At 45.2% G+C, this 15405-nt stretch overlaps 1 protein-coding gene across 2 annotated transcripts in view; it reads right to left on the reverse strand.

The window, feature by feature from the left end:
- The window catches only part of LOC100914984 (zinc finger protein 454-like), a 388067-nt gene that overhangs the window by 23806 nt on the left and 348856 nt on the right, over positions 1–15405 (reverse strand). The window lies entirely within an intron of this gene.

A 15405-nucleotide genomic window follows, 5' to 3' on the forward strand; every position in this document is an offset into this window, starting at 1 on the left:
ATGATTCGTGATTGACCGGACGAAGATGAGGAAGCGTGACTTCCTCATACTGGGGCTTGCTTAGTGTCACTGAATAGAATCCGGTGCTTTAGGAAGATTAGATGTAGAGTTTGCCCGGGATTTGGGGTTTGGGTTTCCGAGGGGGGAAAATTGGAAATTTGTTGTGGTTGATGTTTGAATCTAAGGGGTTTTTGTGTATTTTTTTCTCCTTGGGAAAATGGATGGGGGGCGGGGTCCCCCCCTGCCCCAAACTGGAGGAAAGCTCTGGGTTCCCCGTGGCTTCCTCCCTCCCGCCCTCTCCATTTCGGTGGCCCGGGTTTGGCCAGCAAGTGGAGGGGTCCCTCGCTCCACGCACTCCTCCCCTCCCCCACTCTCACCCCCGGAGCTAAGGAACCTCGGGGAGTCAGGCTGCCGAACTGTCGCTGGGGTCTGGCCTCGTTCAGCGTCGGGGCTACTACGGGACTCAGAGTGGCGACTGAGGGGCCGGAGGGCCCGATGGGGGGGCCGCGGCCCGTGGAGTTCCACTCCCCCTCGGGTGTCCCCCACACTTCCTCGACGGTCGTGAACGACTGGAATTCCAGGGCTACGGGGGGGGAGAGGGGGGAGGGGAGTATTCTTCCAAATTCAAGGGCCCAGAAATCCCCCCTTGGGCAAAACTGCGGCTTAGGGGTCTGGCCACCGAAGGGGCGGCCGCGGGGCTGGAGCTGTGCGCGCAAGTCCATCCAAACTGGGGGCGGAGGGCGTCCGAGCCTGGCGGGGTCTCCCCTCTTCCCAAAGCAACTTCCAAATGGAATCAGCGTCCGCTTCCTCACCCCGAGGCTTTCCCCCGAACCGGCAGAAATCCGCTTGGGCCCCAGTAGCTGTTCCTCTTCCAGCCTTTTCGGCTACAAATCCCCCCCCCCCCCCGCGCGCGGGCATCAGATCCACCCCAAATTCAGCCCCGCGGAATTGCGGGATTGTCCCCGAGCGAGCGCGGCTTCCCGGCATCCTCGCCAGCCCCCTGCGCCAGGGCTAGGCGCGCCGAGCCCGGCTCCGGCCCGGCGCTTCCCGCACCATGACCCGCTCACACACACCTTGAGACACCCCACACAGATGTCTGCAAACGGCCTCGCGCGCCCCGGCGCTAGTGCGGGGCGGGAGAGCCGCCCGAGGCGCGGGGAGCGCCCCCCCGCGGACCGGGCCGTCCGCCTGCACGCGGCCGCCTCCCGGCCAGGCCGCCTCCCGGCCAAGCCGTCCTGCGTCCAACCGCAGCCGCGCCCGCCGGGTCCCACAGCGCTCCGGGCAAAGCCGGCGTTTCGTCTCCAGACGCCGCTTCCGGCTGTCCGAGGGCCGCTCTGACGTCAAGCGCCCTTTCCGCTTCCCGGCCTCGGCGCGGAGGTTCCGGCGGCTTCCCGGAGCCGGGAGGCGCCGTCAGAGCCCGCCGGAAAGCCCTTCCTGTCATCTCGGCTTTTCTAGAATTTCCCGGACTTTTAAGGAGCGGAAGGAACCCTTTTTTAACCACGCGTACGGAGATGCCGAGAACGGTCGGCCCCCTGGGGCGATGTTCCGGTTTGACCTCTCTGGGCACCCGGACTTCTGCATCTGCGGCAGAGCCCCCACTGCTGAAGGCGCTGCGACTAACACCGAGTCGTGTAGTTACGTTTCGCTGAGGGATCCGGCCTGGAAAAGCTAAAGACGGGAAAAGACGGGGAGGGAGCTTATAACGAAAGCTCTCCAGGGCCAGCTTACAGCCCGATCCATGCGTTCTGTAATCACATAAAACTTCGCCCTTTAAAAGCAACTTTAAAGGTCCATCGTTCTCCCCTTCCCCTCCTGCTTTTTCTACTTGTTACCTACCGAAATCAGGAACGTTCCTTGGTCTTCTTCCTCTGACGTCTTCCCCAATTCTCCTTCTTCCAAGGACATCCTTGAGAAAGATGAAAACTGGTCAGGGCATTCCCTGGGGCAATTAAGGTGGCCCCTCCCTCCCATTCCAGTATCTTCCAACTTTCATTTCAGAAGTAGGTCCCTATTTAGAGTAAAAACCACAGTAAATCAATTAAAACCAAACCCCAGCACATCCTGCCAAAGCCTAAGCACTGGGGACACCCACTGATGCCTTTCCCAAGGAGACTTGAGGTGCTCTTCGTTAGGAATTATACTTTCGATGCGATGAAGATAGAGCCAAGCAAACCCCAAATCCCTGTGCACAATGTGAAACATTGACCCTGCGTCTCATAATAGCCATTTTACCATACCTATAGATAAGAAACTTCATTTCGGTGTCTCCTCTGTGACCGGAAACTGCAGGTCGCTCCTTTCAAAACCAAGCTGCATTTTCAAAAAATGTAATTTCTGAAAAAGTTTTTGGATTAATAATGCTACATTACACAAAAAGTTACATTTTATCATGTCCTTCACACTTTCACATGCTGTTCCAAGTTTTACATTGATTTTTACTGATACATAAGCTGTAACTCTTTCAGAAAGAAAAATGAAAGTAGCAAGACACATTTCTCATCCGTGCTAAGTACACTCTGGCTTCCCAAGTATCACTTCAGAGGGGAAGAAGGATGGTGGAGAATCTTTGCGATGTCACTTATTACATCTCGACCTAAGGCAAAGCACTTGGGCTATGTGGCCCTCAATTACCCCCATCTATAAAATGGGGGAGATTGCCTTAGCTGCTCTCTGAGGTCTCTTCAGATTAAAATATGTATATAAATGTGTTATGTCAAAGATTCTTGATAAGTGATTTCTTGCAACATGGGAAGACTCACTCATGGTTCTGCCACTCCTAAATTCTCTCTCCTCACTGGGGAAGATAAATGTCATATGAGAGAAACCCCCCCCCCCCCAATATACAGAATTACTTAAATATTTCTACATGCTTAAACTACTAGAAACAAAAGGGGGGGGGGTGCTCAAAATTTATCAAAGGTAATCAGTGTAAAACCTTAGGGCTTCCAGGATCAAAGAGCATTTACTGGATTACCCTTGAGTACAAATCCAAAGTATATGACCTTTATAACATCAGGTAGTTTCTGGGTCTGTTATCTCAGCAGAAACTTGGGGGGGGGGGGGCGGTGTTACTGAGGTTCTTTCCAGGGAAGGAAAGAGGGAGGGAAGGAAGTGGAAAAGAAAGAAAGGAAAAGAAGGAAAGAAAGGGAGGGTGGGAGGAGGGGGGAAGAGGAAGGGAAGAGAAGGAGGGAGGGAAGAGGAAGAGGGAAGAGAGGGAAGGAGGAAGAAAGAAGGAAGGAGGGAGGAGAGGGAGGAAGGACAGAGGGAAGAAGAAAAACATGTGTTAGGTATTATGTTAAGTGCTGGGAATACAAAAAGGAAGACAATAAATCTACTAAATTGGTGGACAGTTCAGGTTATTTTGATTTGCAATGTCACAGAATGATGAGTGGAATCCATAAAATAAACCAAAAAATTATTTTTAAAAATTAGTAATATATTAAAATATTGACTATGGTTGGATTTTGCTCTAAATAACACATTTAATATTTGTGGAAATATGTATATGTGGAAACATGTTTAACATGCATTGGATTACTTGCCATCTAGGGGAGGGGTGGGGTAAAAGGAGGGGAAATTTGGAAAATAAGGATGAATGTTGAAAATTATCCATGTATATGTTTTGAAAATAAAAAGCTTTATTTTAAAAAAAAAAAAAAGCACGTCTAAGATGATCACATGAATGATTTCCTAAATAGATGAAATTTGACTTGGAAAGATTCTGAAAAGTTTGGCATTTTATTTAAAAACAAACCATGTCATTCTTTAGGCTTCTAGTTTTCTTATACTGTAGAATTTAGGAAGGATATTGGACTTATGCTTGGAAATGGGTGTATTCTTTTAACTGAAAGAGTAGGCTTTTAAAAAAAATATTGTGGCAAGGAACTGGAAATTAAGTGGATGTCCATCAGATGGGGAATGGCTGAATAATTTATGGTATATGAATGTAATGGAAAATTATTGGAAATCCAGGATTTCAAAAAAGCCTGGAAAGTCTTCTATGAACTGATACTAAGCAAAGTGAGAAGAACCAAGTCTTTGTTCAGGGCAACAACAAGATTATGTGATGCTCAACCATGATTAGTTTTCTTCAACAATGAGTCGATTTTTTTTTTTTAATGATAAGCAAGCAAACAACAAGGTAAAAATCCTATGTTGCCATCCTCCTTCAGTCTCCATAGTTCTTTTTCTAGATACAGGTGGCTCTGTCCACCACAAGTCTAATGGAACAATAAAGTGATTCAAAGCAATTCCATTAGACTTGTGATGGAAAGAGCCATGTGCACCCAGAGAGAGAACTATGGAGCCTGAATATGGATAAAAGCATAGTATTTTCACCTTATTTTTTGCTGTTGTTTGTTTGCTTGGGTTTTTTTTTTTTCACCTTTTGATCTGATTTTTCTTGCTCACATGATGAATATGGAAATATATTTAGAATTGCACCTTTAACCTATTATCGGATTGCTTGCTGCCGATAGAAAGGAGAGGGGAGAGGAGAAAAATTTGGAACACAAGGTTTTGCAGAGGTGAATGTTGAAAACTATCTTTGCATATATTTGATAAAATAAAAAGCTAATAAAAATGTGGGGGAGAGGGGAAAAAAAAGCTTAAAGGAGCTCTCCAATCTTCCACCCACTGTTGTGATCTAAATTTTGTAATTCTACCTGTGTAAAGTTACTTTGAAAGAGTCTAAATTGATGTCATTTGGTAAAAGGAAGGTTTGTATCTTATGAAAGTTTTAGCTTTCAGCTAAAGATAGCAATGGTTTTAAAAACACAGTAGATTATATTTCACTCTTTAAGTGGTCTCCTAAAGGAAAGACTTCAGTGTTTCACTATTTATAACTGCCTTATAATATAAATCATCAAGTGACTCAAAAAATAACTGAGAAATGAAACCCAAACATTCTGAATTACTTTTGAAAGCCAACCTCTGAAATTATTTTCTTCAAATTTTTTTAAAGCTTGAACTTTTATTTCAGCTGGCCTTAAATCAGTCATCAGGTAAATCTCTTCCCCTAGCCAATTATTGTCATCAATGTCTGTCAATAATACCTCTGGGGAGACTCAAAAATCTACCTTTACATTTATGCTGGGGACAGGAAGGGAATTCAGAGGCCTGGTGAAATGGGCTCTGCCAATTAAATATAAGAACAAGTCTCAATTTTTTGAAAGGACTACATCATTTACATTGTTGCATACTATATTGTATACTGTTGCAATAGTAATGCCTTCTCCCACACCACTGTCCTCTCTCCCTGGTCTGGATTTGATATTAAGTAAATTTTGCATTTCCATGTTCTCTAATTCTTCTTTGGCCACAGATTCCTTCCTTCTCCACAGATCTGAGAGACTGACTAGTCCTTGTTTTCCTAATTTGTTAATGATATCATCCTTTATATCTAAATCATGAAACCAGATGTTAAGTATGAGTCAATGACCATTTTCTGCTATACTAGTTTCCAATTTTCCTATCAGCTTTTGTCAAATAGTGAATTCTCATCCTCAAAGCTGGGGTCTTGGGTTTGTCAAATATCAGATTACTGTAGTCATTGACTATTTTGACCTGAGAACCTAACCTATTCCACTGATAGGCTACTGTATCTCTTACCAACACCAAAATGGTGTTGATGATCACTGTTTTATAATAGTTTTAGGTCTGGCACAGCTATGCCACATTTATTAGCATTTTTTCAATTAATTCCCTTGAAATTCTTGACCTTTTGTTCTACAATATATGTTTATGTGTAAATATGTGGATACATACGTACAGACACACACACACATATTTTTTCTATTTCTGCTGACTTGTTACTTAAATTCTGCTCCTTAACTTTCCTTATTATTACTTAACCTTTCCCCATCAATGGATTCCTCCCTTGTCTACTTTGCTTCCCTATTCACCTTTCCCTTTCCCTTTATTTCTTTACACATTTTGGCAGGTGCTCTGCCCTTCATGATATATATATATATATATATATATATATATATATATATATATATATATATATATATATATAGTGTTCTCCGTTGGACCCATTCCTGATGTGAGTAGATTTTCAGAACTAAAAGCCCTGCTCTAATCTGTATAACATAATGACTATTTTTAACTTAACTCTGACCCAATCTTTCTTTTGAGCTGCTATATTGTTTATGTCAATCTAGGTAATAAGGTATACATTTCACATGTAAAAAAATCATAAGCAATTTGTCCATGTTGAATTCATTAAAATTGATCTTTGATACTGGCTTTTATATGTTAAATTTTCTATTAAGTTCAGATTTGGTTTATAGAAGCTCATGAAAATCTGCAGGTTTGTTGAATATCCATTTTTTCTTGTTTAATATTAGACATGATTTTACTGGATATGATATGGATTTTGGCCAAAGGCCTTTGATTGTCAGTGGATATGATTCCAGGATTTGCAATCTTTTTTTTTTTTTGTGGCTGTTGATAAGTCCTGTACAATTTTAATTATAGCTTCAGCATTTTAAAATTGTTTTTCTCTTCTTTCTTGCAAAATTTTCTCTTTGATCTGGGGGTTTCAAAACTTGGTGATAATATTTCTATGTTTTCCACAAAGAATCTTGTTGCAGTAGTAATAGATGGATTTTTTTTCTGGTTCTATTTTCCTATCACTCCAAGGACATTTGTTTGGATTATTTCTTGCATTATTGTGTCAAGGTTCTGTTTTTGTCACAATTTTCAGGAAGTCCAATTATTTATATAGTTTTTCTTCTTGATCTCTTCTCCAGATTTGTCATTTTTCTTATGTTTCACATTCTGTAGTATTTTTTCATCCTTTATAATCTGTTTGTTATTTCTTGGTCTTTCATAGCTTCACTGGCTTCCCTTGGTCCAATTCTAATTTTCAAAGGTTATTTTCATCTTTGAGACTCAATCCCCTTTTCTACTTGGTTAATTTTTGTTTTCATAGTCATGTATTTCTTGGATGGCTTTTAGTTTTTTAAGTTTTCCCTCAATGTCTCTCATTTGATTTTTAAATTCTTTTGAGTTCTTCTATAAATTCTCTCTGGGCAGAGAGCCATTTCATGTTACTCTTTGGGGTAGAAGTTTTTGTTCTTACCTCAGTGTCTTCCTCTGAAGATAAACCCTGTTCTTCCTTGTTCCCATAGTAAGTTTCTATGTTGGGGTTCTTTCTTCTTTACCAGTTCATTTTTTAAATAAGAGGAATTAGTGTAAGCACTTCTAATAGTGGGATGGGGAGGAATGGTGCCTCTAGCTTCACTTCAGCAATCCCCCCTGACCAGGAATTCCAAATCAAAAGCTCCACACTCTAGCACTGCCACTGCACCCCCAGGGGGCGGGTTTCTTCTCACTTGGGGTATTCAGGATCAGCTGAGGTTCCCCCAGGTCTCCTGGACTCAGACTCCTACTCCACAAACAGTCCAGGAGGTGAAAGTTTCTGTGGTTCCTACTGAGGCTATAGCCATACTTAGCTAGATCTAGGGCTCCCCATTTAGGTTTTTTTCTTGTAATAATACCCTTTAGATTTAGGTAGTTTATCCATTTTGACCTGATATTGATAAAAACTGTAAGTCACCCACTTTCTGACATACTCTCCAGTTTTCCCAACAACTTTTACCAAATCAGGAACTATTATTGCAAAATCTGAAGTCTTTACACTTCTCAAATACAAAGTTGTTTATTTACTTGCTGTTGGAAAGTGTGTGTGTATTCTGTTCCACTGCTCTACTTTTACAGTTTTTTTAGCCAGTACCCAACAGTTTCAATAATTGCTGCCTTATAATACACTTTATGATCTGACTCTGCAAAAATCTCTTTCCTTTGCAAGATTTTTCATTGCTTCCTTTTATATTCTTGACCAGTTGATCTTTCCAATAAATGTTTTTTTTTCCTAATTCAGCAAAATCCATTTCCCCCCCCCCCCCGAGGCAATTGAGGCTAAGTGACTTGCCCAGGGTCACAGAGCTAAGAAGTGTTAAATGTCTGAGACCATATTTGAACTCAGGTCCTCTTGACTTCAGGGCTGGTACTCTATCCACTGCACCATCTAGTTGCCCCCTAAAATCAGATTTTGGTAATTTCAATGGGACAGTCAAATTGGGAAGGGTTTAGGTAAAATTGTCCTTATCATATTGGCCCTGCCTATACATGACCAATTTTTACCTCTCCGATGACTTTTAATATTTCATGGTATCTTCTGACATAGTTTCCTCTTGTGTAATTCTAGTTTTTGTTTTTTGTTGTTTCTTAATTATAGCTTTTTATTTACAAGATATATGCATGGGTAATTTTTCAGCATCGACCCTTGAAAAACCTTCTGTTCCCTTTCCCCCACCGACTCCCCCAGATGGCAGGTAGACCAATATATGTTAAATATGTTAAAGTATATATTAAATACAATATATGTATACATATCCATACAGGATATGTGGCACAGGAAAAATTGGACTTAGAAATAAGGTAAAATTAACCTGAGAAGGAAATAAAAAATGAAAGCAGACAAAAACAAAGGGATTGGAAATGCTATGTAGTGATTCACATTCATTTCCCAGAGTTCTTTCACTGGGTGTAGCTGGTTCTCTTCATTATTGAACAAATGGAACTGATTTGGTTCATCTCATTACTGAAGAGAGCCATGTCCATCAGAACTGGTCATCATATAGTATTGTTGTTGAAGTAAATGATGATCTCCTGGTCCTGCTCATTTCACTCACCATCAGTTCATGTAAATCTCTCCAAGCCTTTCTGTATTCATCCTGCTGGTCATTTCTTACAGTTCAATAATATTCCATAACATTCATATATCACAACTTATTCAGCCATTCTCCAATTGATGGGCATCCACTCAGTTTCCATTTTCTGGCCATTACAAAAAGGGGTGCCACAAACATTTTTGCACATACAGGTCCCTTTCCCTCCTTTAAGATCTCTTTGGGATATAAGCCCAGTAGTAACACTGCTGGATCAAAGGGTATGCACCTTTTGATAATTTTTTGAACATAGTTCCAAATTGCTCTCCAGAATGGCTGCATGTATTCACAGTTCCACCAACAATGTCCCTGTTTTCCCACATCCCCTCCAACATTCTGCATTATTTTTTCCTGTCATTCTAGCCAGTCTGACAGGTGTGTAGTGGTATCTCAGACTTGTCTTAATTTGCATTTCTCTGATTAATAATGGCTTAGGGCATCTTTTCATATGGCTAGAAATAGTTTCAATTTCTTTGTCTGAGAATTGTCTGTGCATACCCTTTGACCATTTATCAATTGCAGAATGGCTTGATTTTTATAGTCAATTCTCTATATATTTTGGAAATGAGGCCTTTATCAGAACCTTTGACTGTAAAAATTTTTCCCCAGTTTCCTTTCTAATCTTGTCTGCATTACTTTTGTTTGTACAAAAGCTTTTTAATTTGATATAATCAAAATTTTCTATTTTGTGATCAATAATGATCTCTAGTTCTCTTTTGGTCACAAATTCCTTCCTCCTCCACAGGTCTGAGAGGTAAATTATCCTACGTTCTTCTAATTTATTTATAATCTCATTCTTTATGTCTAGATCATGAACCCATTTTCACCTTATCTTGGTGTACAGTGTTAAGTGTGGGTCAATGCCTAGTTCCTGCCATACTAATTTCCAACTTTCCCAGCAGTTTTTAAAAAGTTTTCTGTCTGAAGTTTGGGGATCTTTTTTCATTTGTATCATTTTCTGTAGTTTCTTTTCATCATTTTCTTCAATTATTTGCATTACTTTTCTTTTTTTGTCGCTCATTTCCCTCAGTCTCTCCTGATTTTTGGAAGGGTTTTATAAATTCTTCCAAGAACTCTTCTTCACCTTTTCAGCATTTCACGTTTCTCTTTGAATGAAATGTGGCTTTTTGAACCTCATGTTCTTCTTCTGACAGTGAATCCACACCATTTCTCTCTCCAGGTATTGGAATAATGATAATTAATTCCACTGGCTGTCCCCAGCAAGGCCCCTGACAATTCTCTCTCAGAGAATAGGATCAAAGGAGACCCTATTTCTATGACTCCCAGCTCATGGCAGACACCACAGAACCAGCCCCCAAAGTCAGGCCAGTCTTTTCCCACCTTCCTCTCCTCCTCCTGGATCCAGGGACACAGGAGTCTAGCTGAGCTTTGACCAAGACCCTCCATCCCATAACTCTGTCATCCAGGGGCTTCTCTCAGCCTGGGAATGTCCTCCCTCCTTCCCTGGGCCTCCCAGCCTCCTTCTCATCTGAAAGAGACTTTCCTGGTTCCCAAAGGGGCGGAGCCTTTACTGTGAGAGTGACTCCCATTTACACTGTACAGAACTTGTGTGGACACAGCTGATGAGAAGTTTGTTCCAAATTGGACTATTGGTTCCAGGAGAGCAGGGACCCTTAGTTTGTAACCTGTAATGGGCTGAGGCTAGAGTTGAAGCACCGAGGTCCCAAGTACGTGAGGCTAAATAGTAATTGGACCATACTCTATTAATATACATGCTTGGATAAAGAATGGCCCCCACCCACTCTCTGTGAAAGTCCTGATGTGTTGTATAGGAAATGACGATTTTGGTGGGTGGAGGCAGAGAGACAGGAAGAGAGGCTGGGAGAGAATGGGCCTGGGTTCTATGCTGGAAGCTGCTGGTCGTGTGGCTGCTGGTCTAGCTAGCTTCTTGACTCAGCTGCACACATTGCCATTGCCCATTCTCTTCCACCTCTGATCTTTCTTCACTGAGAATAAAGACTGACGATTTTCCCCTAACCTGAATTCCTGACTCCGGGTGATTTTAAAATACGCGGTCTTCACAATTGGCGCCCAACGGTGGGAACCAAGAACCCTACCTTCACTGAAGAAGTCTCCGGTGACCAGGAACTTGGGTGAGTATTGTTAATAGACAAACAGGGAACTTATTTTCTTAAAAACTAAACTAGTAATCTTCTTTTTTTGGCTGAAATGGGACAAATGCTAGCTAAAGACTCTCCTTCCCCAGAGGTGGGCCCAGTGCTTGGCAACTAGGAGGCACATTCTCAGTGCTCATTGATGGGACCCAACACCTGGCAAAGCAGAGGGACTCAGAACCCTGGGAGCAGGCGTGTGGCCTGAGGGGGTGGGAAATGGGCAGCGCCTGGAGGGCGATTCCTGCCCTGCTGCCAGTCCTGCCAGGGCCCCCTCCCTCTGACAGGAGGAAGCTTCCTGGGCTCTCCTGGACTCCCCCTGGGCTGAGGCTGCTCAGCTCCAGGCAGGGACTGCACTCTCCTGGGACGAGGGGCTCCGGCTGCCGGGGGCCATGTTTCTGGTTTTGGGTTTAGGTCCTGGGCCAGCCGGGCTGGAGAGGGAGAAGGATCCCAGAGAGGAAGGACGGGGTCTGAGGCTTCTCTGCCCAGGCTGGATGCGGACCTGCCCACAATGAGACCGAAAGAGCTCTGGGAGTAGGGACAGTGGGGAGAAGCCGAGAGATCTCAGCTCAGAGATAGAGACAGAGAGATCTCAGCTTACAGAGGAGAGGGCTGAGAGATATCAAAGAGAGCTCACCTGTGGGGGCAGTGAGACCCTCCCAGGACTCCCAGCACTGGACACTAAGGTCTACCCTGGGGTGGGGAGAGAGCAGCCCTGGGTGCAGGGCCTTCGTCCAAGGCCTTGGAAGGCTGGTGTGGCCCAGTTTGCCCATCTGTAACACGGTGCCCTCACCTCCCACTCCTCAAAGGCCCCAGAAATGCTGACCAATTGCCCTGATTACAGGGAGGAAATGAAGTCAAGGGGCAGAGCTGGACAGCCAGACCCTAAGCAGCCCCTCCTCCACCCAAGAGGACCGGGCAAAGTTTACAGTAAGAGCTGCATGCAGGGAGCGCCTGCTGTATACCTGGCTCTGCACTCAGTGCTTTACAGAAGGGAGCTCATGGTGAGGAAGAGGGGGAGGGGCCACTCACCCCACTTTCATACAGGTAACTGAAGCAAACGGGGGCCAAGCTGCCGGGTCCTCCCCTCCCCCCAAGCGTACACGGGACCGCCGGGAAACCAGCGAGAAGCCCACGCAAAGCTGGGGGCTCCGCGGTGGGGAATCAAACTCCTCAATGCACAACCAGCCCCAGGGATGCACAAGCCCCAGGCCCTCCCTCAGGACAGCCCGGCCTGGCCGCAGTTACCCCAACCCCGCCCACTCACACTCACACCCCCCACGTGGGGTATGTACACGCCCACCTCTGCAGCTACACCCTCCCCCCACCCCCCCCCACCCCCGCAATCACTGAGACACGCCCGCCCACAACCAGTGACACGCCCGCACGCCTCTCGCACCCACAGCTTTCCGGGGCCTCTGCCCCAGGACATGACGTCCTCCATGGCTGAAGCACCTGGAAAGGTCCAAGGCAGGAGGCGCCCCCTGCGGTGCGGGAGAGGAACGCGCCTGCGCACTGGGGCCCTCTCACCCACCCCAGGAAAAGGAAGCATGGCTGGGACCCAGGAAGCTGCGCCTGAGCCCGGGGAGACTCCCAGCATGCTCTAGGGCTTGAGAAGCGAGGCATTCTGGGACCTGGTTGGCTACCTGCTCGGGAGTGGGCGGAGAGGCGGCGGCGACGCCATTCCCCCCCCACACCCCGGCCTTCTTCCCCGACCCCACCCCCTTTTCGAATTTCCAGTTGCAGGAGGGTAAGCTCGGGCCACCCCATGAAGCGCCCCCTTCAGGCCACTACCGGTCACACAGGAAGCGTGCAATGAGCGAGCGTTGGGCGCGCCACCTCCATCCTCTGCACCCCTGCAGAGACGCACCATCCTGGGCCCTTTTACACACAGGGAAACTGAGGCAGCGGCTGCCGGCCAGGTGTTCGCAAAGTCCTAGAAAGTGCCGGGGCCCGAGTCCGATGTCGTTGTTCGTTCTCCTTTTTCGCGCACCCGAGCTTTCTATCCTTCCAAGCGCTTGCAGAGACGTTTTCCAACCTTCCCCCCGCAAAGCTGTTCCAAATTCCCCCCCCTCCCTTGGACAGCAGGTACGTGCAATTCCAGTACTTCCGCCCTTCATTGCTCAGGAAAAACCGAATGAAAAAGGGGAAGAACGAGAGGAAACAGAGCAAGCACCCACAGAACGGCGACAGCTCCGCTGCCAGAGCCCTCTGGGGACGCGGGAGCCGACCCCCCGCTGGGGAGCTTTGGTCCATCCCAAAGCTGCTGCAGCAAAGGGCCCCGTCACCTCCTTGCTGAGAAGCGCCCAAATCCCCGTCAGCCCGGGGACTACCGGCTCCGGCTCCTTTCCGTGATGGGATACAAGCCCGCTCTGCCTTCGGAGACCCCGGCCCTTATGGAAACACCGCTGCAAAGGAGCTTCCCAGTCAAAAGCTTCCCTTTTCCTCTAAGGCTTCCTGGGATGAACGCTGCCCACCGAACGTTGCTGGGACCCTTCTTGCCAGATGAGCCCTTCTTCTCCCCGTCCATGTGTTTTCCCTCTCATTCCTCGTTATTTCCAAGGTCACCTGCTCCTCAGGAGTTAAGCTGGGCCCCCGAGCGCTCCATCTCCACAGGGGCCATTTCTGTTCTCTGCCAGGCTGCTTTTTGCCGTTTCCAACCCTGAGTAGGTCTTAGTAAGTACTGGCTTCCTAAGGGAGAGCTTTGGAGTAAGTGACCACGAGCTCACTCTCCCATCTTCCTTGGTCCTTCTCATACCCACTTTCTTCTGTTGCCCAAGACCTTTCTTCCTCAGTTCTGCTATAAGTGTAGATCTGGTTCTGGGATCTCAGTCCCAGAATATAGGGGGAGTGTGGGGGCAAAGGACACAGGGCTCTGCTGTGGATGGGAGCACATACTTAGAGGGGGAAGGGCACAGGGAAGCCCCTGAGGCGCCCCCTCCCCATTTCAGACAGGAGGTGAGGAAGACAGACTTGTTCCTTGCCCAGAGTTACAGAGTATGAAGCATCAGAGCCAGGATGAGGCTGCAAGTATTGCCTGATCCAGTTCCCTTTTCATTGAAGTAACAGCTCTCTTCAAAATATCAATTAGACTCAAATGTCCTTATGTTCTAGCAACTGACTTTACTTTGAGACCAGGGACACAAGGAAAGATAATCATAAAAAACAGCCAAGATTTCCATAGTTTTTTCATGTTTGCAAAGTGTTCCATAATTATTGTTCAATGTAATCCTCGTCTCATTCCTGGAAAGCACATGCCCTTGTTCTCACCATCTTACAGATGGGGAAACTCAGGCAGGATTAAGTTACATGATGGGCTTATGAACATGATGCAGCCAGGAAGGGCCAGAGAAGGAACTGGAACTCGAGCCTTGTGGTTCCAAACACAACATTTAATCCAGGGCACCACCGAACGGCATAAAGAGAGCGTACAGAAATTCATATCATTAACTGATGCTGAGTGAAAAAAGCAGAACCAGGAATACATTGTACACAGTGACAGCAACAGTGTGTGATGATCAAGTAGAAAAGGCTCAGTTCTTCTCAGCTGTTCGGCGATCCAAAGCAATCCCAATAGACGTGGGACAAAAGCCATCTGCATCCAGAAAAAGAACTAAGACTCAATGTAGAGAAACTTATGCTATGTTCCCTTTATTTTTTTCTCTCCCATGGTTTTCCCCGTTTGCTCTGATTTTTCTCTCCCAACGTAATTCATAAAACAATGTGTTTCAAAATTAAAGAGAAACTTAAAAACAACCAAAAAAAAATTCAAGTCTAACAGAAAAATATTTATATAAAGGGTTTTTTTGGGCAGTAAAAAAGGTGAGCACCAATTGTTTGGGGAATGCTGAAGAAATAGTTTATGAATGCTAAGAATTATTGAGGAGTGATGATAAACATGGTTTCACAGAAAAATCATTTCATTTATTTCGTTTATCACACAATAAGAAAGCTGACACAATGAGGAACTCTATTCAAACCCAATTCAGTATTAATCAGCCCATCATGATTTTATGGTAGACCAAGATTGGTACTAATAACTCAGCTTATACTTACCTAGCCGATCACTTAATAGTATAACTAAAGTTTGAATGGAACATATGGAAATATACATTCTGTTAAAAGAGGCTTTTTGTAGACATCATGCTTATAGAATTGAAACCATTTGCATATCAGGCATGAGGTCTATTTGCATAACTACAAATTGTCAGAACAATGACAGGAACCATCTTTATCCTGTTTCACCCACTGGCCATTTGGGCATAATGGAAAGCCCTGCAATTCCCCTGAAATCTTCTTGGGGAGAGACTATGTACACTTGCCCAACCCCAGGAATGGCTCATAATCTCCTGATCACTGAAAGGCTCCATCTTTCCTGGCCCAAGCCAAGGGGGGACATCATGCAACTTATGACCATCTAGGCAGTGGATAGATTTCCTGCCCTGGCCATCCTGAACCCTTATGGCCCTGATGGTCTCCATATTTTAGCCAAGGCATTTTATAGTAACCAATGAAATGCTGTTCTATAGATAGAA

This window comes from Sarcophilus harrisii, chromosome 3 (genome assembly GCF_902635505.1).
Source record: "Sarcophilus harrisii chromosome 3, mSarHar1.11, whole genome shotgun sequence".
NCBI classification, from domain to species: Eukaryota; Metazoa; Chordata; class Mammalia; order Dasyuromorphia; family Dasyuridae; genus Sarcophilus; species Sarcophilus harrisii.